Source organism: Symphalangus syndactylus, chromosome 21, assembly GCF_028878055.3.
Source record: "Symphalangus syndactylus isolate Jambi chromosome 21, NHGRI_mSymSyn1-v2.1_pri, whole genome shotgun sequence".
Classification (NCBI taxonomy): domain Eukaryota; kingdom Metazoa; phylum Chordata; class Mammalia; order Primates; family Hylobatidae; genus Symphalangus; species Symphalangus syndactylus.
In genome coordinates this window covers 77,524,114-77,547,350 of record NC_072443.2, presented here as the reverse complement: position 1 = coordinate 77,547,350, position 23,237 = coordinate 77,524,114, and the positions used below count along the sequence as shown (strand labels likewise).

The 23,237-nt window shown below is 38.5% G+C and overlaps 1 protein-coding gene, 1 non-coding gene and 1 pseudogene across 5 annotated transcripts in view; 1 reads left to right on the top strand and 2 right to left on the bottom strand.

Annotated features, from left to right (window-relative positions):
- SLC25A26 (solute carrier family 25 member 26) overlaps positions 1-23,237 on the top strand; it is a 172,001-nt gene that overhangs the window by 65,394 nt on the left and 83,370 nt on the right. The gene's annotated exons all lie outside the window — the stretch shown is intronic.
- LOC129471680 (uncharacterized protein C9orf85 homolog) lies at positions 434-22,493 on the bottom strand (annotated as a pseudogene).
- Positions 8,841-8,947, bottom strand: LOC129471797 (U6 spliceosomal RNA). Its single transcript, XR_008653745.1, has one exon. It is a non-coding gene; the product is annotated as a U6 spliceosomal RNA (small nuclear RNA).

The following is a 23,237-nucleotide window of genomic DNA, read 5'->3' as shown; positions in this document are numbered from 1 at the left end:
TAATACAGCCATCAATTCTGAATCTTCTTTAGTTTGGTAATAGTAGGTAATAAATTCTTTTAAATAATCCCCATGAACTGCAGTATGATATCCTCATACTCATTTTGGCAGATATTCTAGCATATGCAACTTAAAAAATTGTTATAAGAAAACTTGAGCCCAGGAGTTGGAGCCCTGGGTAACAGCGAGACCCTTTCTCAAAACAAACAAAAGCAAAAAAAAAAAAAAAAAAAATCCAAAAAAAGATGGATGAAAATTTTATAATTGTTAAAATATCATACATGATTTATATTGTTCATGTGTAAATTTTGCCTATTTTCAATAGCTTTTTAAAAATTTTCTCATGATTTCACAGTCTTTTTTGTGAAAATTGGAAGTCAAAAGGGTCAGAATTTCACATTCTGAAATTGACTTTTAATATATTGATATTAATTCACTCTTCTTTGTCATCTAAATCCATATCAAAATCTAAATCATCAGTTTAACTTTTTCTGCAGCTTCTTCTGTGGTTAGAACTTAATTTTCAGTAATTTTTTTTTCTGGTTCTTTATTAAACAGAATAATAGTGACTTCTTCGTTTCTACATTTTGTGCAGACTTCACATTCATAGGCACATAGTCTACACATGATGTGATAAGAATCCTTCACTGACTTTTTATAAATAAACATTTAACACTTTTTTTAGGTTTTGATAATGGTTTGTGTTTCTTAAATTTTATTAATGCATGCCATTCAGGAACTTCTTTACAGAGTTGACATATTCCATCATGAAATTTTGCATTTATTTTCTTGGTCTGAACACTTACCAAACTTGGTGTTTGTTTTGTTTTGAGACAGAGTCTTGCTCTGTCACCCAGGCTGGAGTGTAGTGGCATGATCTCAGCTCACTGCAAACTCCTCCTCCCGGGTTCAAAACTTGGGTTTTTTTTGTGCTTTTTTTTTTTTTTTTTTTTTTTTTGAGACAGAGTCTCACTCTGTCACCCAGGCTGGAGTGCAGTGGTGCAGTCTTGGTTCACTGCGACCTCTGCCTCCTGGGTTCAAGTGATTCTTCAGCCTCAGCCTCCTGAGTAGCTGGGACTACAGGTGCCCACCAGCAGTCCTGGCTAATTTTTGTATTTTTAGTAGAGATGGCGTTTTACCCTGTTAGCCACGCTGATCTCCAGCTCCTGACCTCAAGTGATCTGCCTGCCTTGGCCTCCCAAAGTGCTGGGATTACAGGCATGAGCCACCACGCCTGGCCCAAAACTTGTTATTTTTGAAGCCAGATGTGTTCTGGTGTTTCTGAGGCCTGGAATGAACCACGTTGCCCTTCTGGGAGCTAACCACAGAAACAACCACCCTGCCCTTAGTAGAGGGGAAATAATGCAGGGAAGACCAACAAACTGCTCCTGGGAGTTGATGCTCTTTCTCATAGTGGTTTTAATTTTCAATTCCCTAATGGCTAATGACATTGAACATTTTTTTGTATGCTTATTTGCCATCCTTGCATCTTTTTATCGTGAAGTATCTATTCAGTCTTTTGCTCATTTTTAATCATATGGTTTCTTTTGGAGTTTTGAAAGTTCTTTATATATTTGGGATGCTCGTCCTTTACTCTTAGGTGATTTGCAGTATTTTCTAATAATCTGTAACTTGTAATTTCTCTAAACAGTATTATTTGCAAAGTTAAAGTTTTAAATTTTGGTAAAGTTCAATTCATTTTTTCTTTTATGAGTTGTACTTTGGATATCATCTCTAGGAACTCTGCCTAACTCTAAGTCATTAAGGTTTTCTCCCATGTTTTCTTCTATAAGTTTTATAGCTTTAGGTTTTACATTTACTTCTATGATCCATTTTGAGTTGATTTTTATTTAAGGGGTGAGGTTTAGCTCAAGGTTTGTTTTTTGCATATATAGATGTCCAGTTCTAACAGCATTTGTTGAAAAGATTATTTTTTTTTTCCTCACTGAAATGCTTTTACATCTTTTAAAAAAATCCATTGGCCAGATTTGTATGGGTCTGTATCTGGAAGAAATATATATATTAAGGAACCTGTATATATAGGTTCCAAGCAATGTCTTTGTTTTTCTTTATTTAGGTGTTTGTTTTCATATTTTTGAATATCCCAGTCTTGAAAGATAATGTTTTGATTTTCTGAGACCTTTCCTTTCGTTTATTTTTATTTTTCTCGAGACAAGGGTGTTGCTCTGCCACCAAGGCTGGGGTGCAATGGCGCGATCTCAGCTCACTGCAACCTCCCTTCTGGATTCAAACGCCACCTGAGTAGCTGGTATTACAGGTGTGCACCACCATGCCTGGCTAATTTTTGTATTTTTAGTAGAGGCGGGATCTCACCATGTTGGTTAGTCTGGTGTTGAACCCCTGGCCTCATGTGATCTGCCCAACACAGCCTCCTGAAGTGCTGGGATTACAGGCATGAGCCACTGTGCCTGGCCTGTTTGTTTTTTTAATTGATACGATGGCTATCTTAAAAAAATTTCAAAGTGGGCCGGGCGCGGTGGCTCACGTCTGTAATCCCAGCGCTTTGAGAGGCCAAGGAGGGCGGATCATGAGGTCAGGAGATTGAGACCATCCTGGCTAACACGGAGAAACCCCATCTCTACTAAAAATACAAAAAATTAGCCAGGTGTGGTGGCAGGTGCCTGTAGTCCCAGCTACTCAGGAGGCTGAGGCAGGAGAGTGGCGTGAACCCAGGAGGCGGAGCTTGCAGTCAGCCCAGATCGCGCCGCTGCACTCTAGCCTGGGCGACACAGCGAGACTCTGTCTCAAAAAAAAAAAAAAAAAAAAAAAAAATCTCAAGGTGTCTTCTGGTTTTTCTCTCCTAAAACATCTCTTTGTTCCTTTTCTTTTTTTTTTTTAAAGTGATAGGACTTATTTTGTCGTCACTGTTTTTACATTTCAGTAATTAGATATCTTTCACTTTTTTTCTCTTTTTTTCTGAAAATGCCTATTTTCTCTTGCATTACTATACTGTTAATTCTGTTAATTACTATACTGTTAATTCTTGCTGTTGCATTATCATGTAGTAAAAATAATTTCAACATTCACCTACTGGAAGGAGGAAAAGGTGCTGTGTATTTTGTTTTATCCAAGCACAAAGCATCTTTGCTTTGAGTTGTCTTCCTTACAATATCCTATAAAATACGAAATCTGAAGTGAGTCGCTAAGATTACTGTTTACTTTGTGCTGAAATAAACCTAGAACCTAAATTATTCGCTTCTTGTTGTAGCACTGCCTTCTTAGAATTGAAACTCTAAAAGTCACGAAATTAATGTGAAGTTTTTAATGCAGAGGACAGATTATAGAAATTTTCTTTGTACACTATCACTCAAATGTTTACTGTAGTTTTGAGAATAATATTGTTACTGAAGTGGTGACCCAGTAATTTTTAGTTCACCAGAAAGCATTTATAGAGTAAGTGGAGGGTACAGAGCTATAGAATTAGCCATGTGTGAATGGGACAGAGGAGAGAGATTCTACCCCTAGATAGCTTCTCCTATTTGTGTGTGGAAATTTCATGGATATTTGTAAAGCAGTTCATTAGTAGTTGAACATTCAGTAATTGGATATTTAAAAGTGTTGGAGTACTGGCAAAATAAGAACAAATAGACAGTGAAGGAGTGAATCCTTGTCTCTGAATGAGTTGAATTCTGGGCAGTCCTTTTAGACAACTTAGAAAAAGGAAGGGTAGAGTAATGGAATTGATATATTGACATTGGAAAGCATTTTTTTTTAAAAAATTAAACTTTAAATTCTGGGATACATGTGCAGAATGTGCAGGTTTCTTACATAGGTATACACCTGCCATGGTGGTTTGCTGCAACCATCAACCCATCATCTACATTAGGTATTTATCCTAATGCTATACCTCCTTTAGCCATCCCCTACCCCTTGACAGGCCCCATTGTGTGATGTTCCCCTCCCTGTGTCAATGTGTTCTCATTGTTCAGCTCCCACTTATGAGTGGGAACATGCAGTGTTTGGTTTTCTGTTCCTGTGTTACTTTGCTGAGGATGATGGGTTCCAGCTTCATCCATGTCCCTGCAAAGGACATGAACTCGTCCATTTTTATGGCTGCATAGTATTCAATGGTATATATGTGCCACATTTTCTTTATCCAGTCTATCATTGATGGGCATTTAGGTTGGTTCCAAGTCTTTGGTATTGTGAATAGTGCCACAATAAACATACTTGTGCATGTGTCTTTATAGTAGAATGATACATAATCTGTTGGGTATATACCCAGTAATGAGATTGCTGGGTCAAATGGCATTTCTGGTTCTAGATCCTTGAGGAATTGCACACTGTCTTCCACAAAGGTTGAACTAATTTACACTCCCACCAGCAGGGTAAAAGAATGGCTATTTCTCCACATTCTCTCCAGTATCTGTTGTTTCCCGACTTTTTAATGATTGTCGTTCTAACTGGCATGAGATGGTATCTCACTGCGATTTTAATTTGCATTTCTCTAATGACCAGTGATGATGAGCATTTTTTCGTATGTTTGTTGGCCACGTAAATGTCTTCTTTTCAGAAGTGTCTGTTCGTATCTTTCGCCCAGTTTTTGATGGGGTTGTTTGTTTTTTTTCTTGTAAATTTAAGTTCCTTGTAGATTCTGGATATTAACCCTTTGTCAGATGGATAGATTACAAAAATTTTCTCCCATTCCGTAGGTTGCCTATTCACTCTGATGATAGTTTCTTTTGCTATGCAGAAGCTCTTTAGTTTAATTAGATCCCATTTGTCAATTTTGGCTTTGTTGCCATTGCTTTTGGTGTTTTAGTCATGAACTGTTTGCCCATGCCTATGTCCTGAATGGTATTGCCTAGGTTTTCTTCTAGGGTTTTTATGGTTTTAGGTCTTATGTTTAAGTCTTTAATCCATCTTCAGTTAATTTTTGTATAAAGAGTAAAGAAGGGGTCCAATTTGAGTTTTCTGCATATGGCTAACCAGTTTTCCCAACACCATTTACTAAGCAGGTAATCCTTCCCCCATTGCTTTTTTCAGGTTTGTCAAGGATCAGATGGTTGTAGATGTGTGGCAATATTTCTGAGGCCTCTGTCCCATCCCATTTGTCTGTATATCTGTTTTGGTACCAGTACCATGCTGTTTTGGTACCAGTACCATGCTGTTTTGGTTTACTGTGCCTTGTAGTATAGTTTGAAGTCAGGTAGCGTGATGCCTCCAGCTTTGTTCTTTTGCTTAGGATTGACTGGGCTATGCAGGCCCCTTTTTGATTCCATATGAAATTTAAATTAGTTTTTTCTAATTCTTTGAAGACAGTCAATGGTAGCTTGATGGGAATAACATTGAATCTATAAATTACTTGGAGCAGTATGGCCATTTTCACGATAATGATTCTTCTTATCCATGAGCATGGAATGTTTTTCCATTTATTTGTGTCGTCTCTTATTTCCTTGAGCAGTGGTTTGTAGTTATCCTTGAAGAGGTCCTTCACATCCCTTATAAGTTGTAGTCCTACGTATTTTATTTCCTTTGTAGCAATTGTGAATGGGAATTCACTCATGATTTGGCTGTTTATCTATTATTGGTGTATAGGAATGCTTGTGATTTTTGCACATTGATGTTGTATCCTGAGACTTTGCTGAAGTTGCTTATTAGCTTAAGGAGATTTTGGGCAGAGACGATGGGGTTTTCCAAACGTACAATTATGTCATCTGCAAACAGAGACAATTTGACTTCCTCTCTTCCTATTTGAATACCCTTTATTTGTTTCTCTTGTCTGATTGCCTTGGCCAGAACTTCCAATCTCTGTTGGATAGGAGTGGTGAGAGAGGGCATTTTTGTCTTATTTCAGTTTTCAAAGGGAATGCTTCCAGCTTTTGCTCATTCAGTATGATAGGGGCTGTGGTTTTGTCATAAACAGCTCATAATATTTTGAGATACGTCCCATCAATACCTAGTTTATTGAGAGTTTTTAGCATGAAGAGATGTTGAATTTTATTGAAGGCCTTTTCTGCATCTATTGAGATAATCATGTGGTTTTTGTCATGGTTCTGTTTATGTGATGGATTACATTTATTGATTTGCATATGTTGAACCAGCCTTGCATCCTAGGGATGAAGCTGACTTGATCATGGTGGATAAGCTTGTTGATGGGCTGCTGGATTCGGTTGGCATTGTATTATTGAGGATTTTCACATTCATGTTCATCGGGGATATTGGCCTGAAGTTTTTTTTTTTTGTTGTGTCTCTGCCAGGTTTTGGTATCAGGATAATGTTGGCCTCATAAAATGAATTAGGGAGGAGGCCCTCTTTTTCTGTTTTTGGAATAGTTTCAGAAGGAATGGTACCAGCTCCTTTTTGTACCTCTGGTAGAATTCGGCTGTGAATCTGTCTGGTACTGGGCTTTTTTTGGTTGGTAGGCTATTAATTACTGCCTCAATTTCAGAGCCTGTTATTGGTCTATTCAGAGATTCAACTTCTTCCTGGTTTAGTCTTGGGAGGGTGTATGTGTCCAGGAATTTATCCATTTCTTCTACATTTTCTAGTTTATTTGCATAGAGGTGTTCATAGTATTCTCTGATGGTAGTTTGTATTTCTGTGGGATCAGTGGTGATATCCCCTTTATCACTTTTTATTGTGTCTGTTTGATTCTTCTCTCTTTTCTTCTTCATTTGTCTGGCTAGTGGTCTATTTTGTTAACCTTTTCAAAACATCAGGTCCTAAATTTATTGTGTTTTTGGAGGGTTTTTTGTGTCTATGTCTCCTTCATTTCTGCTCTGATCTTAGTTATTTCTTGTCTTCTGCTAGCTTTTGAATTTGTTTGCTCTTCTCTAGTTCTTTTAATTGTGATATTAGTGTGTCTATTTTAGATCTTTCCTGCTTTCTCCTGTCGGCGTTTAGTGATATAAATTTGCGTCTAAACACTGCTTTAGCTGTGTCCCAGAGATTCTGGTACATTGTGTCTCTGCTTTCATCAGTTTCAAAGAACTTATTTATTTCTCCCTTAATTTCGTTATGTACCCAGTAGTCATTCAGGAGCAGGTTGTTCAGTTTCCATGTAGTTGTGCGGTTTTGAATGAGTTTCTTAATCCTCAGTTCTAATTTGATTGCACTGTGATCTGAGAGACTATGATGATTTCCAATTTTTTACATTTGCTGAGAAGTGTTTTACTTCCAATTATGTGGTCAATTTTAGAATAAGTGCAACGTGTTGCTCAGAAGAATGTATATTCTGTTGATTTGGGGTGGAGAGTTCTGTAGATGTCTATTAGGTCCGCTTGGTCCAGAGCTGAGTTCAAGTCCTGAATATCCTTGTTAATTTTCTGTCTCATTGATCTGTCTAATATTGACAGTTGGGTGTTAAAGTCTCCCACTGTTGTTGCGTGGGAATCTAAGTCTGTTTGTAGGTCTCTAAGAGCTTGCTTTATGAATCTGGGTGCTCCTGTATTGGGTGCATATATATTTAGGATAGTTAGCTCTTCTTGTTGAATTGATCCCTTTACCAATATATAATGCCCTTCTTTGTCTTTTTTTATGTTTGTTGGTTTAAAGTCTGTTTTATCAGAGACTAGGATTGCAACCCCTGATTTTTTTTTTTTTTTTTTTTTTTTTTTTTTTTTGAGGCGGAGTCTCGCTCTGCCGCGCAGGCTGGAGTGCAGTGGCACAATCTCGGCTCACTGCAAGCTCCGCCTCCCGGGTTCACGCCATTCTCCTGCCTCAGCCTCTCCGAGTAGCTGGGACTACAGGCGCCCGCCACCACGCCCGGCTGATTTTTTTATATTTTTAGTAGAGACAGGGTTTCACCGTGGTCTCGATCTCCTGACCTCGTGATCCGCCCGCCTCGGCCTCCCAAAGTGCTGGGATTACAAGCATGAGCCACCGCGCCCAGCCCCTGATTTTTTTTTGCTTTCCATTTGCTTGGTAAATATTTCTCCATCCTTTTGAGCCTATGTGTGTCTTTGCACATGAGATGGGTCTCTTGAATACAGCACACTGATGGGTCTTCACTCTTTATCCAATGTGCCAGTCTGTGTCTTTTAATTGGGGTCATTTAGCCCTTTTACATTTAAGATTAGTATTGTTACGTGTGAATTTGATCCTGTCGTTATGATGCTAGGCAAAATAACCTATTAATTGATGCAGTTTCTTCATAGTGTTGATGGTCTTTACAATTTGATATGTTTTTGCAGTGGCTGGTACTGGTTTTTCCTTTCCATATTTAGTGCTTCCTTCAGTAGCTCCTGTAAGCCAGGCCTGGTGGTGACAAAGTCTCTCAGCGTTTGCTTGTCCATAAAGGATTTTATTTCTCCTTTGCTTATGAAGCTTAGTTTGGCTGGATTTGAAATTCTGGGTTGAAAATTCTTTTAAGAATGTTGAATATTGGCCTCCACTCTCCTCTGGCTTGTGGGGTTTCTGCAGAGAGACCTGCTGTTAGTCTGATGGCTTCCCTTTGTGGGTAACCTGACCTTTCTCTCTGGCCGCCCTCAACATTTTTTCCTTCATTTCAACCTTTGTGAATCTTGACTATTGTGTTGCTCTTTCTCGAAGAGTATCTTAGTGGTGTTCTCTGTATTTCCTGAATTTGAATGTTAGCCTGTCTTGCTAGGTTGGGGAAGTTCTCCTGGATAATATCCTGCAGAGTGTTTTCCAGCTTAATTCCATTTTCCCCATCACTTTGAGGTATGCCAATCAAACGTAGGTTTGGTCTTTTCACATAGTCCCATATTTCTTGGAGACTTTGTTCCTTTTCATTCTTTTTTTCTCTAATCTTGTCTTCACATTTTATTTCATTAATTTGATCTTCAGTCTCTGATATCCTTTCTTCTGCTTGATCTATTTGGCTATTGATACTTGTGTATGCTTCATGAAGTTCTAAAAATATGGAAAGCTTCATGAATTTGCATGTCATCCTTGCACAGGGCCCATGCTAATCTTCTCTGTATTGTTCCAGTTTTAGTATATGTGCTGCTGAAGTGAGCGCGGAAAGCATTATTTTTAAAAGTGCTTAACTGCCTTTAAGGAGTATTTTTTACTTGTACTTTGAATGGTACTAAAACATTGAGCTTGGACTTTCTTCATGAAATCATATGCACCAAACACCCCTTTGGGGTTGGGATTTTTGTTAATTCTTTTTTTTAAATTTAAATTTACTTTAGGTTCAGGGGTACATGTACTCGTTTGTTGTGTAGGTAAACTTGTGTCATGAAGGTTTGTTGTACAGATTATTTTGCCACCGAGGTACTAAGTCTAGTGCCCATTAGTTTTTTTTTTTTCCTGATCCTCTCCCTCCTCCCAGCCTCCACTGTCCAATAGGCCGCAGTGTCTGTTATTCCCCTCTGTGGATCTATGTGTTCTCATCATTTAGCTCCCAATTATAAATGAGAACATGTGGTATTTGGTTTTCTCTTTCTGCATTAGTTTGCAAAGGATAATGGCCTCTAGCATCATCCATTTTCCTGCAAAGGAAGTGATGTCGTTTTTTCTTACGGCTGTATAGTATTCGTGGTATATATGTACCACATTTTCTTTATCCAGTTTTTTATTGATGGGCATATAGGTTGATTCCATGTCTGCTATTGTTTAATAGTGCTGCAGTGAACATACGTGTGCATGTGTCTTTATGATAGAAGGATTAATATTCCTTTGGATATATACTCAGTAATGGAGTTGTTGGGTCAAATGGTAGTTCTGATCTTAGGCCTTTAAGGAATCACCATACTGTCTTCCACAATGGTTTAACCAATTTACATTCCTACCAACAGTGTGTGCATTCCTTTTTCTCTCCAACCTTGCCAGCATCTGTTATTTTTTGACTTTTTAATAATGGCCATTCTCACAAGTGTGAGATGGCATATCATTGTGGTTTTGATTTATTTACATTTCTCTAATGATGGGTGATATTGAGGTTTTTTCATATTTTGCAAAAGTTTTTTCCCTTTCTGTAGATTGTCTGTTTTACTCCGTTGATAGTTTCTTTTGCTGTGCAGAAGCTCTTTAATTAGTTCCCATCAATTTTTGCTTTTGTTTCAGTTGCCTTTGGCATCCTCGTTATGAAATCTTTTTGTGTTCTAGTGTCTAGAATGGTATTTCCTAGGTGTCTTCCAGGGATTTTATATTTTTAGGTTTTATATTTAAGTTTTTAATCATCTTGAGTTAATGTTTATATATGGTGTAAGGAAGGGGTCCAGTTTCAATCTTACACATTTGGCTAGCCAGTCATCCCACCACCATTTATTGAATAGGAAATCCTTTCTTTCTTCATTGCTTGTTTTTGTCAGCATTGCTGAAGAGCAGATAATTATAGGTGTGTGGCCTTACTTCTGGGCTCTCTGTTCTGTTTGCCTGTGTGTCTGTTTTTGTACCAGTATCACGTTACGTTGTTTTGGTTACTCTAGCCCTGTAATACAGCTTGAAGTCTTGTAGTGTGACACCTTTAACTTTGTTCTTTTTGCTTAGGTAACTGGGCTATCTGGGCTCTTTTTTTGTTCCATATGAATTTTAAAATAGTTTTTTTCTAGTTCCATGAAGAATGTCAGTGGTAATTTAATAGGCATGGGGTTGAATCTGTTATATAAATTGCTTTGGGCAGTGTGGCCATTTTCACGTTATTGATTCTTCCTACCCCTGAGCATGGAGTGTTTTTTCATTTGCTTGTGTCATCTCTGATACCTCTGAGCAGTGTTTTGTAGTTCTCCTTGCAGTATCTTTCACCTCCTTGGTTAGCTGGATTTCTAGGTATTTTGTTCTTTTTGTGGCAGTTGTGAATGGGAGTTCATTCCTGATAGGTCTCTTGGCTTGGCAGTGTATAGGAATGCTAGTGATTTTTGTACGTTGATTTTGTATCCTGAGACTCTGCTGAAGTTGTTTATCAGCATAAGGAGCTTTTGGGCTGGGACTATGGGGTTTTCTAAATATACGATCATGTCGTTTATTGAGTTTTTAACATGAAGTGGTGTTGAATTTTATTGAGAGCCTTTTCTGTATCTGTTGGGATAATCATGTAGTTTGTATGTATGTATGTATGTATGTATTTACTTATTTCATGCATAACTCTTTCCTCAAGTTAGAGGGAGACAATAAAATTGCGAGCCAAGGTGGAATTTGTTTGGAAGGCTCTGTGTGATGTTCTCATATAAATTATAGAAATGAGTAGTCTTAGAATATCAGCATTAAATAGAACTTTAAAAAAATCCATGTAGCAGTAGGACAAAAAAAAAAAAGGTGTAATTAGCTAGTTAACACTCTGTCTACTATGTAGTAACCTATTTACTATGGGTCATTTATTGATTACCACACGTAATTGTTAGGAAAATCTTTGTAGCAAAAATGACCATGCTGCTCAAATTTGTGGACAGTAAAGAATCTACTTTGCTTTTGGCTCTTAGTTTTAGGATTACATTTAAAAGATCTCAAATGAATTTACTCTCATTGCAATTAAAAAATATAAACTGTTAACCTCTTATCAAGAACACTTTACTGCTGTTCTTTATATTAAAATAAAGTTAGGCATATGCTGAATCTCATAAAAACTGGGTGGATACAGAAAAAAAAAAGTTGATTTATCTCATGCAAATCAAAAACCCCAAAAGAATTTACAACCTATTTTGTAACTCAGAGGATATTAAACAGGCATCACTCATGTTTTGAGGCATCTTGAGGCACTATTCAATATATGTCATCCTGCCAACTTGGATGGCCTTTGCATTTTCTCAAATTTGCTTGTGTGTGTTTTTTTGAGATGGAGTCCCGCACTGTTGGCTGGGCTGGAGTAGAGTGGCGCGATCTCAGCTCACCGCAAGCTTTGCCTCCTGACTTCAAGCAATTCTCCTGGTTCAGCCTCCTGAGTAGCTTGGATGACAGGCGCGCGCCCCCACACCCGTCTAATTTTTTGTAGTTTTTTTTTTTTATTATACTTTAGGGTTTTAGGGTACATGTGCACAATGTGCAGATTTGTTACATATGTATCCATGTGCCATGTTGATTTCCTGCACCCATTAACTCGTCATTTAGCATTAGGTGTATCTCCTAATGCTGTCCCTCCCCCCTCCCCCCACCCCACAACAGTCCCCGGAGTGTGATGTTCCCCTTCCTGTGTCCATGAGTTCTCATTGTTCAATTCCCACCTATGAGTGAGAACATGCGGTGTTTGGTTTTTTGTCCTTGCGATAGTTTACTGAGAATGATGTTTTCCAGTTTCATCCATGTCCCTACAAAGGACACGAACTCATCATTTTTTATGGCTGCATAGTATTCCATGGTGTATATGTGCCACATTTTCTTAATCCAGTCTATCGTTGTTGGACATTTGGGTTGGTTCCAACTCTTTGCTATTGTGAATAGTGCCGCAATAAACATATGTGTGCATGTGTCTTTATAGCAGCATGATTTATAGTCCTTTGGGTATATACCCAGTAATGGGATGGCTGGGTCAAATGGTATTTCTAGTTCTAGATCCCTGAGGAATCGCCACACTGACTTCCACAATGGTTGAACTAGTTTACAGTCCCACCAACAGTGTAAAAGTGTTCCTATTTCTCCACATCCTCTCCAGCACCTGTTGTTTCCAGATTTTTTAATGATGGCCATTCTAACTGGTGTGAGATGGTATCTCACTGTGGTTTTGATTTGCATTTCTCTGATGGCCAGTGATGAGGAGCATTTCTTCATGTGTTTTTTTTTTTTTTTTTGAGACGGCGTCTTGCTCTGTCACCCAGGCTGGAGTGCAGTGGTGCGATCGGCTCACTGCAAGCTCTGCCTCCCAGGTTCACACCATTCTCTTGCCTCAGCCTCCCGAGTAGCTGGGACTACAGGTGCCCGCCACCATGCGTAGCTAATTTTTTGTATTTTTAGTAGAGACGGGGTTTCACCGTGTTAGCCAGGATGGCCTTGATCTCCTGACTTTGTGATCCGCCCGACTCAGCCTCCCCAAGATTTTTTGTTTTTTTAATAGAGACGAAGTTTCACCATGCTGGCCAGGCTGATCTTGTACTCCTGACCTGGTGATCCACCCGCCTTGGCCTGCCAAAGTGCTGGGATTACAGGTGCGAGCCACGGTGCCTGGCTGTGTGTCTGTTTTTAAAACTATTTTTTAAATTCCATTTCTTGGCTGGGCACGGTGGCTTATGCCTGTAATCCCAGCACTTTGGGAAGCCAAGGTGGGTGGATCACGAGGTCAGGAGTTCGAGACCAGCCTGAGCAACATGATGAAACCCTGTCTCTAATAAAAATACAAAAATTAGCTGGGTGTGGTGGCAGCCACCTGTAATCCCAGCTACTCGGGAGGCTGAGGCAGGGGAATAGCTTGAACCCCGTAGGTGGAGGTTGCAATGAGCCGTGGTCGCACCATTGCACTCCAGCCTGGGTGACAGAGCAAGACTCCGTCTTGGAAAATTAAAAAAAAATTTCTTAAAGAGCTGGAGCCATCAAAGTTGGCAAGCATTAAGCATGCTAATTAGTTCAACATACTGACCAGTTCTCTGAATTATTAGTTCAAAGAAGCATGTGGACAGGGATGAAATTAAATTTGGGAATTTTTCACTCTAGTTGTTTTAGGGTACTCAGGTTTGCTTTGATCTGTAAATAACAGATGCTTTTCCATGCATGGTTTAGAGTACATCAAACATGTTCAGAACTGTATCTCAGATACTTAAGATCAAGTTATTTTATTTTCCTGATATGCATGCATTTGCTTCACTTTTAAAAATAAACTGGCATAAAATAGTTGTAAGGCCATACATAAAATTTACTTTATTAGTTGCTAAAATATATTGCTTATTTAAATAATCAGTTTTAAGAGTAAAAGCTTTGGCAACTATGAAAGTATGGGGAGTATGTGTTCATATGTGTACGTATTGTATGTGGACACATACTTTCAGGTATCTAAGTAGTGAAGATAAATGTCTGCTTTACTTTTATTAGCTAAATAGTATATTTAACTTAATTATTTAATCACTGGAATGAAAATAAAACTGTACACTGAATGGAAACATTGTTTTTAACTTAAGTTTCATAGTTTACTACCTCTTTTGGCTCTTAACCATAATTTTAGTACTGGGAAGAATTTTTTTAATGAATGGCATAAAATGGATGGCAGATGGGATGAGAAAGGTGCAGGACCAAGAGGGTAAGAACTGAGAAGTTCTCGATTCTGTTTTCCACACTCCCTGATCAGAAGGCTTGATTGGCGTAGGCCCTGCTCCAACCTAGCATAGGCTGCAGGAAACCATGTGACAAGAGTCCAGATTGTCGTCGAATGGTGTAAGCCTCCCATTTATAAGTAATAATAGGAATAAGAATGTTTGGCCTTGAGCCAGGTGCGGTGGCTCACGCCTTTAATCCCAGCACTTTGGGAGGCTGAGGCAGGTGGATCACCTGAGGTCAGAAGTTCAAAACCAGTCTGGCCAAAATGGTGAAACCCCCATCTCTATTAAAAATAAAAAAAAATAGCTGGGCATAGTGGTGGGTGCCTATAATCCCAGCTACTTGGGAGGCTGAGGCAGGGGAATTGCTTGAACGCAGGAGGTGGAGGTTGCAGTGAGCCGAGATCGTGCCATTGCCCTCCAGCCTGGTCAACAACAGTGAAACTCCATCTCAAAAAAAAAAAAAAAAAAAAAAAAGAATATCTGGCATTAATTCTAGAACTGAGATGCTCTTTTGCTTAGTAAAGTCATTTTTTCTTTTTGATCATTAAGCTACATGAGGTTTTGTAATGCATTCCATTTGTGGCTGTTCTTTATCAAAATATTACTATAACAGTAGCTTCCTTAGTACATCAGACATCAGGACACTGAAGGTCTAGTTGCAGTTTTGCCACTTACTGTCTTGTGCCTTTTGAAGTTGTTTAATCTCTCTGGGTATTGATTTCCTCTTTTTAAAAATAGTTGGTAAACTATGACCTGTGGGCCTAATCCAGATCACAGCCTGTTTTTGTAATAAAGCTTTATTGGCATCCAGCCACTTTCTTTCATTTCTGTGTTGTCTGTCTGCTTCCACACAACAATGGCAGAGTTGACTAGTTGTGACAGAGACTGTATGGACCATAAAGCCTAAACTATTTATTATCTGGCTCTTTACAGAAAAAGTTTGCTGAATCCTAGACTAGATCATCTTTAAATCCAATCTTTAGATTAGATTTCCTTTTTGTCAATTTCTCTTTAATTCTAAGCTCTCAAAGGCTGTCTGTCTTTAAAGGATATAGCGTATCATTTCCTCGTTATCAAATTTGCAAATTATGGAAAGAAGGAAAATACTGAGTAGATCATAGGTTCCCAAAGTACAGTCCCTCCACAAATAGCAGCTGCATTCCCTAGGAACTTGCTAGAAATGCAGAATCTAAGTCCCCACTTGAGACCTTCTGAATCAGAAACTGGGGGTGAGGCCCAGAATTTGTGTTATACACTGTCTGAATGATTCTGATGCATTCTGAAGTGTGAGAACCACTGGACTAGGTGATGCAAAGTTCAGTTAACAGGTTTTCTTCTTCTGTTGTGAAAAAAAGAAAAGCTTAAATACCAAAACCATTTGGTAGGTATGTCAGGAGGAAGATGAAATGTTGGATGTTATTACTAAGCTGGTGAAATTAATATTTTCTTTAGTAAAGCTCCTTGTCATAAATTGTGGATAATTTTTAATATACTGAGAAATTTCTGAGATGTACATCTGTGTCACCTTCAGCATATTTTTAATGGACAGAAAAGTAAATATGATTTATTTCTTTGTGGGGTTTTCTTTTTTTGGTGGAAGATCACTTTGAATTATTTCAAAACTGATGATTTGTAATAAACACTTTTCAGAATGAAAGAGTTACATTAAGAATTAATTTGCTTGCGAAGAAAGTGTTTTAAGAAAAGAGCATTTAAGGGGCACAGCAGCCTGTCTGCTGTGGCTGGATTTCTTACCCATTTTAAGTGACATCAGTGTTGAACTGACTTTTTCCTCAGTGCTAAAAGCTGCTAGAAATGAGCACCAATCACACTACTGATCTGTGTTAGGAAAGATCACAAACACAGTGCTTTGTAATAAATCTCAAAAAGAGGAATAGCAAAATTGTACATGTCAAGAGAGCATTACAGGATGACGTTGCTATTTGGAGAATTGCTTTCATCTTTAAGATATCTCACACCTGCTTCATTTGGCATAGATTGTTTCCAATTCATGAAAAACAGTCTATTCCCTCCCCCAGATCCCAAATTACATAGAAACAGTGTGTTAACGAGGGAAAAATTTTAACATAAAAACTCACTTGAAGGTGCCATCTAAAAACTCAGTGTGTAAACTGAGTTAACTAACTTTATTTTGTTGAAAAGGGACCGTTGGTTTGTGTGTGTGTATGTGTGTGTACACATAAATACGTGCCTATGTATACATTTATTACTGCATGTTTGTTTATATATGTATTTATATAGTTCATTTGATGTGCGTGTGTATGCACCCATTTCCATGTATGTATTTAAAAGAATACATACAACAAACTTTTTTTTTTTTTAAGGCAAAGTCTCCCTCTGTCACCCAGGCTGGGGTGCAGTGGCACAATCTCAACTCACTGCAACCTCCGCCTCCTGGGTTCCAAGCGATTCTCATGTCTCAGCCTCCCGAGTAGTTGGGACTACAGATGTATGCCACCATGCCTGGCTAATTTTTGTGTTAGTAGAGACTGGGTTTTGCTATGTTGGCCAGGCTAGTCTTGAACTCCTGGCGTCAAGTGATCTGCTCACCTCAGCCTCCAAAAATGCTGGGATTGTAACTGTGAGCCGCTGTGCCTGGTAAACAAACTTTTGTATATATAATCCTTTCATACTGATTTTTAACTACTTCTAAAAACTATGTTAACCCTCAGTCACTAACACAGTTCCGTAGTCCATATTTATTATTGCTTCTTTCACTTTTCTCCTTTCTTCATGCATGAAAATATAATGTGATCCAAGAGGGGTATGTGTGCATGAGGTGTGTGTTTATAGAGTAACAGTTACATGTCTTGAAATAAACTGATTTGGATTTTTAGGTTATAGATGTTTTTGTTTTTTATTAAACGTCTTGATTGTTTGACTGTCATCATGGTTGTTACCATAACTCCTTGAGAAGCTTCCACATGAGGGTAGTTTTTGAAAAAGAAAATATTTATTTCCTTCAGTTTTTCAGGGGATGGTATCGTACTGCTTTTTCACATTTTATGGATGACATATTTGGCTATCTCTGGGCAAAATCCAGTTAAAAATAATAGTATTTAATATTTAATAAATTACCAGGCTTTTGAACCATCTGGAACTTTATTTTCTTCGCACGCAGCATCTGAGTTTCAGCTGTTAGCGTTTCTCCTTTGCTCTGGGAAGGGTCAATTGCTTTTAAAGTCTTTGAAGCTTGCTGTGTCAGCCCTTTTCATATTTTCAAAATGCCCGTGTAAAAGGGCTTTTCATCCATTCATGCTGATAATTCTTTTGAACTTGAGGTTTGAACCAAGCTAATCAAATTTAATTATAGCTTAAATCCCGTTACAGTGAACTTCAGTGGACTTCTAGGCTAGGTTTTTTTTTTTTTGTTTTTTTTTCCGGTGTTATACTGAAATTTAGCCATTACCAGTATTACTTGAAGTGAGCAGGCCATTGACTGCAGTTTGGGAGACCTTTTGTAATGGCCAGATTTTAGTTATAGTGACATTGGCAATATGATTTGAACTTTATTCTTTTCCAAAGGAAATAATTGAATTAGCCACAAGTAAAATTTCTTGTTCTTTACATATATTTCAAATTACCTTTTCCTGTTCATCTTAAACAATTTTGAACAATTAAAATCTTAAAAGTACTTTCTTAAAGAGTCCGTTGGTGGTGGTGTCACTGTTGCTTGTTTTATTTATTTATTTATTTATTTTTTATTATTATACTTTAGGTTTTAGGGTACATGTGCACAATGTGCAGGTTTGTTACATATGTATCCATGTGCCGTGTTGGTTTGCTGCACCCATTAACTCGTCATTTAGCATTAGGTATATCTCCTAATGCTGTCCCTCCCCCCTCCCCCCAACCCACAACAGTCCCCGGAGGGTGACGTTCCCCTTCCTGTGTCCATGAGTTCTCACTGTTCAGTTCCCACCTATGAGTGAGAACATGCGGTATTTCGTTTTTTGTCCTTGCGATAGTTTACTGAGAATGATGTTTTCCAGTTTCATCCATGTCCCTACAAAGGACACGAACTCATCATTTTTTATGGCTGCGTAGTATTCCATGGTGTATATGTGCCACATTTTCTTAATCCAGTCTATCATTGTTGGACATTTGGGTTGGTTCCAAGTCTTTGCTATTGTGAATAGTGCCGCAACAAAAATACGTGTGCATGTGTCTTTATAGCAGCATGATTTATAGTCCTTTGGGTATATACCCAGTAATGGGATGGCTAGGTCAAATGGTATTTCTAGTTCTAGATCCCTGAGGAATCGCCACACTGACTTCCACAATGGTTGAACTAGTTTACAGTCCCACCAACAGTGTAAAAGTGTTCCTATTTCTCCACATCCTCTCCAGCACCTGTCGTTTCCTGACTTTTTAATGATGGCCATTCTAACTGGTGTAAGATGGTATCTCACTGTGGTTTTGATTTGCATTTCTCTGATGGCCAGTGATCATGAGCATTTTTTCACGTGACTTTTGGCTGCATAAATGTCTTCTTCTGAGAAGTGTCTGTTCATGTCCTTCGCCCACTTTTTGATGGGGTTGTTTGTTTTTTTCTTGTAAATTTGTTGGAGTTCATTGTAGATTCTGGATATTAGCCCTTTGTCAGTTGAGTAGGTTGCAAAAATTTTCTCCCATTCTGTAGGTTGCCTGTTCACTCTGATGGTAGTTTCTTTTGCTGTGCAGAAGCTCTTTAGTTTAATTAGATCCCATTTGTCAATTTTGGCTTTTGTTGCCATTGCTTTTGGTGTTTCAGATATGAAATCCTTGCCCACACCTATAAGGATTTATATACGTCCTCCTAGGGATAATGTCATGGTTTCTGCATATTTGCATAGCATTTTGAGAGAGACTTTTTCCTTTTTGCTTCATGAAAAAAAGTTTGAGCAGTATAACTTTCTAGAAAGAAGGAAATATAAATATTTTAGACTGTAGCATATGTTAAAGGGAGGTGGACTAGTACTGATATTTTTAGTGCTTTCTTCAAAATGATTGCTAACACATGTATTATATTTTAGTATCTTGCTACATTCACTTGTTAATATGTATTTATGCTTCTGTGTATGCATAGTTTTTTGTTTTTTCCAACAGAATTTAAAATTCTACTTAAAAATTACTTGTTTGGATTTCTAAGCCGATTTGGGAATTACGGCATTGAAAATTGTTTGTTGCTTTTTATATCTAAATAAAGTCTATGCATTTTTATAATATTGGTCCAATGTTTGACCTGCCGGAATAAAATGATGATAGAACTCATTCTGTCCTCAAAGAATTGGATTCTGAAATGGAAGATAGCGTTCATGAAGAAGAAAAAATAGTAGATCACATATAAAGGTGAAAATTTACTTTTCTTTTTAGTATTCAACTCAAAATTGCCAGTTTCCCTGAATTTATGATAGCAAGTTCTCTTGTTTTAAAATGAAGTGAAATGTGAAGTTAATTTACATACTGGCTGCTTTGAAGTGTAATTTTGCTAGCCAAGTTGTTACGGATTTTTATACAGATTTTTAAAAGAATTTTTGTAATAATGCTGCCACAGTGTGTAGGACAAGTTCATGCCTTGCATCTTTGATGGGCGTAAGAATTGTTTGCCACAGTTCCCACTCTGGTTGGAGGGCACAACCAATTCGTCTATGCCTTTTGACTTCCATGCCGGAGAGTGTGACTTGTGCATCTGTTTGTTTGTGTTTTTATGTAAGCAGAAGCCAAGAATATCATTAGAAAGTAAAACTTTAACAAGAAGGACTGAATCCTGCTAGGCCAACATAATTTATATAGAGCAGGGGCTAACATTTTCATTTGGGAAAAATGCTTGCATTTCTATACATGTTTAGACAGAGTACCTTAAGCATTGTTTAGTCTTTTCCTATCTACATGTTACCATTCAGAACTTAGGCGGAGGAAACATATTTTATATGTAGTTACAGAGAGATACAGAACTAAAAGCCTACAGATACAAGCATTAGAATTGTGATGGGGATGATTAGGAACATGGACTCTGAAAGTAGCCTATCTGGGTTGAAATCTCAGCTCCAGTACTTAGCCATGTGGCCTTAGGCAAGTTATTTAAACTGATTTATTTTCTTCCTCTGTAAGATGAGAGTAACAATAATACCAACCTCATAAGGTTGTTGGGAAAATTACATGTGTTCATACATATGAAGTGCTTAGGACAGTGCCTGAAATACAGTCCTATATAAATGTTATAATTTATGATTATTGTTGTGATAATAATGATGATAATATCACTAGCAGCTCCTCTAAAACTTGTTGGCCTCATCCAAGGCCTATCACTTAGCTTTATCCCCAGTGTCTCTAATACTGCATCTGTTGTGCAGAGTATGTCCTGAACCTTCCTCCCTCTGAATTTGCCCACTTGGCACCTCTTCATTTGCTCTTATAATCTCTAGACCATAAATTTCAAAGACGTGGCCCAAAATGTTGGACTCAAGGTTTTTGCAAACTATAAGCTAACATGTTAAAATTGAATGGTTTCATATCCAATTCCAGTTATCCAAGTTTTCTTGGACAATCTGGATATCTGGTCATAGTGGGCCTACATTTCTGCATGGCAGTAATTGTCTAGAACAGAGTAGCGGCTGCCTGTTTTGACAGAAACTGCTCTCCATGTCATCAGAGTCCCTGCCACTTCCTGTTGTTTTGACACTTTTCTCATTCTAGTCATCGATATCATTTGTTTGGGTCATGTAATACTTATTTGCTGCCAGCAGTTTAGAGTAAGCAGCGGTTCTCCACTATGTGTTCTGCACACTCATACTCCACTAGTCCTTTGCTGGTAGGTCACCAGATTTTGATCCATGTGTAAAACATACATTAGTTAAAATGAAATATGCATAATAGTGTTTTGGCTTTGTCTGTCAGAGGGAACATTGAGCTGGGCAGGTGTGCTTGTGTATTAGAGCTGGATACAACTTGGTGAAAAGGTTAGCCCATATTTAAGTTCAAACCAAAGAACAGTGATTAAAGCCCAAGCCAAAGAAAATTGAAATATGGGAGAGTTTTGCCTTCTGAATGTGTAAGGGAGTACAGGTGGGGCATGCCACGTGTTCAGTGTCCCAGTGCTAGGGAGTCAGCAGCAATAAAGAGAGGTAACTGATGCCTTAGACTAGAGTTTAAGGAGCTGTGGATTGTGTCCATGGGGGACCCCCCTTTGCATTCCAGGCTGTGTAGCAGCATCCCTGGCCTCTACCCACTAGATGCCAGGAGCACCTCCCGTGAGTAGTGATAATTTAAATGTCCCCTGGGAGGTTGAAAGACACAGAAGACGTTATAATACAGTAGTTATCATGGTCTAGTCACTGTTGACATCTTTAATGCTGCTTTTAGTCTTTGAATCCTTTGAAATATTGGCTTTATACTCCACTTCTGTAAAGCATGCGGTATTTATTTTATGGTCATTTTACTACAGTATCAGAGAGGAGATACACTTCTCTCCCCCTCTCTAGTCAAGCACAACTGTGAGTATCTTTAAGGCGCAGCCACCTTTAAGGAAAGACTTCTGGGAACAGCTAACGGTGTTGGAGGAAGTGGGCTGTGGCTCGTCCTCTGCTGCTTGTTAGCCCTGTGAACCTGGGGAGGCTAGCCCCCTCTCTTAGTCTTGGCTATAAGTGAGGTGGCTGGATCAGATAATCAGCAAGATGCCTTCCAGGTAAGATTAGGCTGTAAGTCAGAAAATATTGTAAGACTTCTGAAACTTTAACTGCCAGTCAAGATCGCTTAACTAGAATGTCCCACATTTTTCACTCCATTGGAATGAGTAACTTCAAGTGTCATGTAACATCAGGATCACTTAGGAGAATGTCTAGAGGCGCAGTAGATGATTGTTAGCTTTCTGTTGCTGTGTAATGAATTACCACAACTTTAGTGGTTTAAGGTGACATATATTGATGATCTCATGGGTCTCTAAAGCAGCAGTCTGAGGACCACATGGCTGAGTTCTCCGTTCAGTGTTTCACACAGTGGCAGTCAAGGTGTTGCAGGGACTGTGATCTCATCTGAGGCTAGGGTCCTCTTCCAAATGCACAGGGCAGTTGGCAGATGGCATTTCCTTGCGGCAGTATGACTGAGGGTCCTGTTTCTTATTAGCGATCAGATGGTGAACACACTTGACTTCTACAGGCTGCTCTCAGGTCCTTGCCACGTGGCCCCCTCCATAGGCCCTTTTACAACATGAAATTTTATTTCTTCAGAGCCAGCAGGAGAATCTCTCACACTTCAGATCTTGTTAGGAAGGGGCTGGTTTTTCTAAGAACTCACCTTTGAAGTTAAGCCCATCCACGATAATTTCCCTTTTGATAAACTCAGAACTGACTGATGCGGGAGCTTAATTACATCTGCAGAATCCATTCATGTTTTTCATTAAATGTAACTTTGTCACAGGACTTCTCTTTATCCTGTTCACGGTCCCATCCACACTGGATCGGGGAGGATTATACAGGGCAGGTACATCAGGGAGTGGGAATCTTGGGGGCCTCCCACAATGCCTTTTGATTTAAAAAGATTCTGGAGCATACTTTTTCTTATGTCTCATATCTAAGCTAGCATCTTCCCTTTTCTGTTCAGTTTCAGTTTTGTGTTCACGCGTCCGTTGTCATATTTTTTCTTCTATTTTTGCAGGAGGAGGATTAGATTCAAAGGTGTGGGATGGCTTCTGAGCTTCTGTGAGGTGTTGTGTGTGGCTTGTGTACGTGCTGTTATATTGGTATGCTCTGTAACAACCCCTGATTGCTGAACATGCTAACTGGGATATACGCTGCATGGTTCACTGGTGCTTTCAGGAAACCATTGAGGTGTCAGGCATTGAGGATTCGTTGTTCACTAATACATTCTTTAAAATGCTTTTAGAATCATTATATCCAGTTTCCTTTCTCTCTGTACATGGGACTGATTAACCACCATGCGGGTGGAAATCTAATTTGTTGCTGGCTCAGAACTTTGCAATTTTCAATACTTTGCAGAATTATCCTGTTTACCAAATGAATTGTGATAAAAATTGATACATTAGTATTAAGAGGATGATTTATAACATGTACTTTGATTTATAGGGCCAAAAAGACCTGATAAACTCACAACCATTTTACCCTATAATGT